Source organism: Tupaia chinensis, unplaced genomic scaffold (genome assembly GCF_000334495.1).
Source record: "Tupaia chinensis unplaced genomic scaffold, TupChi_1.0 Scaffold000168_1, whole genome shotgun sequence".
NCBI classification, from domain to species: domain Eukaryota; kingdom Metazoa; phylum Chordata; class Mammalia; order Scandentia; family Tupaiidae; genus Tupaia; species Tupaia belangeri.
Genome location: NW_006159643.1, coordinates 2,192,833 through 2,196,212, shown reverse-complemented (window position 1 = coordinate 2,196,212; position 3,380 = coordinate 2,192,833). Strand labels below are relative to the sequence as shown.

At 37.1% G+C, this 3,380-nt stretch overlaps 1 protein-coding gene across 1 annotated transcript in view; it reads right to left on the bottom strand.

The window, feature by feature from the left end:
* Window positions 1-3,380, bottom strand: part of LGR5 (leucine rich repeat containing G protein-coupled receptor 5) — an 84,118-nt gene that overhangs the window by 78,437 nt on the left and 2,301 nt on the right. The window lies entirely within an intron of this gene.

Sequence of the window (3,380 nt, the reverse complement as noted above, 5' to 3'; positions counted from 1 at the left end):
GGGCCTTCTTTCGTTGGCGGGCGCCGCCGCTCCGGGGGCATGAGCTCCCGCGCCCCGCGCGGCTTCTGCCGGGCGCCCCGCGCCGAATTAGAGCACTTTTGATAAGCTCTAGTGATGGTCAGGGGATGAACGAGACTGGCTACAGAATTCATAACATAGTTAAATAAATTAAACTAGGTAAATGCTATCTTGGTTATTTAGAGCTAAGGGGAAGCATGGCAACTTGGCTTTATAAACAGTGATTTTTTTGAGACTTAGTTTTGTGGTGGGGATTTTATTAATATCATTGATAGTATCAATAGCAGCTTCCTATTTAACGTATAAACAGATAAAGAGATGACCTGAGTAAACTGAATGAAACACTTTGCTTTCACATGGTGCCCTCATTGTCATAACAACACACACACACACACACACACAGACAGACACATACACACAGAAAATACCTAAACATATTGAGTTCTTGGAAAGGTCATGACACATTTTTGTGTAGAAAAACATAAAAAAATACGTCACGACTCATCCAACAACCTAATACATATCTAGCTATATGAATTTTATTAGCTCAAGTAAAATACTATATAAGTATATATAATTATATGCCAGAAATTAACCAACGTTTGATAGAAATGCTGCACCTAAAAATGATACTTTTCTCATAGCCAATATATAGTAGCAAATTAATACTCTGAATAACTAACTTCTCCTTCCTGGGTAGATAGCTCTTTCTTGTTTTCTTCCATTTTCTCTCTTTTATTCCCCAATACACAGACACACACATGCATACCTATCATTATGCCATCATTTTAAACAACATGTAGACACTTCCCAAGCACAGCTTTGAAAGTAAGTTTAAATCTTAACTGTGACCTCGGTTTGAATCTTAGCTCTGATGCCTGCCAGCTCCATTATCATGCACAAGTTCCTTATTTTCTCTGTACTTCAGTTTTCTTATCTCTTAGTTGGGAGTAATAATAATATCTACCTATATGGGGTTATTAAAAGGATTTGGTGGGGTAATGTGTATAGAGTACTTTGAACAATGATGGCCATGGGGTAAGTTATTGTTGTTTTTATGGTTATATTATTATTTTTGAAGATCTTATACTCTAAAAGAGAGCATAAACTTCAACATAGCTAAGTATAATAAAAACAATCAGAAGCATAGTAAAACCATAACCAAAATGCTCTGGTTTTTTTTTTTTTTAATTTAAACTAAAAAATCCAAGAAAACCCCCTAAATTTAGCCTTGAGAATGAAGGAATAAACTGGGTAGAGTTGATCATTTTTCCAGGTCCTATAAATACATATCTCCTTTTGCTATTAGGTGAATAATGACATCTTCAAAACATCAGTTAGAAGCAACACAGAATTATATACAGCAAAATGGTCTTGATTTCAAATTCAGCAAGTCAGCCAGCTCAGCAGAGGAGTTCCAGAGCAGAATGAAAAAAATGGAATGAAGAATCGTTAATGGGTCTCCTTTATTTCTCAAATTCTGTGATTCTATGATCAAGGTATTTGATGAAGTTTCCAGATAGATAAAAATAAGAGAATAGAACAAATGGCATTTTCAAATGATAGTTTTTCCCTTCTCTCTGCTCCTTCCCTACTCCTTACCTGCTTTTCAGTGACTTTTCTCAATTATCTTTTGGAAAACTGGTCTTGAACAGAATTAGCATTCACCTTATGGAGAAAGTTATTTTGACTAAGTTGAGTCACTGAGGGAGAACTCTAATAAGCAAAATCCTTGAGGAAGTGAATTATTTATTGATTCCTCTTGTGGTCTAAAGTTGAGGTATGTTCTGCGGAGAGAAGGGAAGCATTTTGCCATGGGCTATTATATGGAAATTAAAGTAAAAAGAATGGGAAATGCATATCTTGAAATGAGAGGTGAACAGGGCTAACTGCAGGGTGGTGGAGGATGTAAGAAAAAAGAATCCTGATGTTTGGGGCTATCAGGCACAGTGGTGGTTGAGCCACTGGACTCCCACATCACATGGCTGATTGTAGTTCAAGTTCTGGACCTGGTGCGCCCCCCCCCCCCCCAACGTCTTAGGCCCTCCGATGGCCCCGCCCCCCCCAAATCACAAGCGATAAATAAATAAATATATGTTGAAAAGAAAAGAAGAAAAAATCCTGATGTTTGAACTTCACTTAAAATAATCTTCAAAAATACTAATGTCAATTAAATATATTTTCTCTAAAACAATTAACACGTATAAGAGACTCTTATACATATTGCGTTTTCTCATTAGTACATTTATCAAATATTTATTGATTATTTATTATATACCAGCTATGACCAAGACAGACATGGTCCCAGCCCCTTATGAAGGTTAAATCCTAGCTGTGAAAATGGCCAGATAGGAAAGAGAAGAGAGAGAAAGACGTACTTGGAAGCTATGGTGAGATCTAGGATTTACTGTACGACAAAAACTTGCTATGCAAAGTAGTAATCTCTGAATCCTCACTATATGTTTTGATGAACTATTTGGCCATATTCAACTGATTTTAGGAGTAAAACAATAGCATTTCTTAGAAATATAATGCTATCACTGTAGCTGTGGTGGCACTGGTGGTAGGGCACTGCTACATGATACAGAGCTGTGTGGGAAGCCTGGGCTTGGATCTCTGATCCATCTGAACATCTGAATTCACTTGAGTCTGTGGTCCTTGTGGGCTGGGGGTGGGGGTTGGGAGAAGGATTATGGTGTAGCGAGACCTTCAGAGGCCACCTGTTTCACTTTCTCATGAAATAAGTAAATAAAATAAAGTTAAAAGTGTAATGCTATCAAAAATAAATATAGGGGACATTGTAGACAGCAAGACTTCGAGAATATTCTCCTCTTGAAAAAATGATCAGTGTAGTGTAATTTGGTTACGATAGGACATTCTTTCCACCTCCCACGATGGATTGTGCATCAATAATTGAAATTACTGCCCAAATTGGACCCTGACTTTAGGATTTATAAAGGAAGTATTTTCAAAAGAGGACATTGCCTAAACAATTCCTTTAATCAACAGTCAGAGGATTAACTCAACTGATGGTGCCAAACGCTCTTCACAAGGACTATGATGGAGCATCGCTTCCTTGGTCCTCATCACTCCAACGAGTAAGAGGATCCAGTGAATTTTTAAATGCACATTTTGGATTCATGCAGTTCTTTTTCATCTTCCAGAAAGTGATTACCAGACTTAATCAGGATTCCTCTGTGTATCATTAACTAATTACAGCTTCTTCCTTTTTTATATTTTTTACTTTATTTTTTTACATGCGTTTGGGAGAGCCTGGGTTTAAGTCCTCTGTAGAGTTTATGGTTTTTTTTTTTTTTTTTTTTTTTTTCTTGGGGACCCTTGGGGGAACCACATTTTTAAAG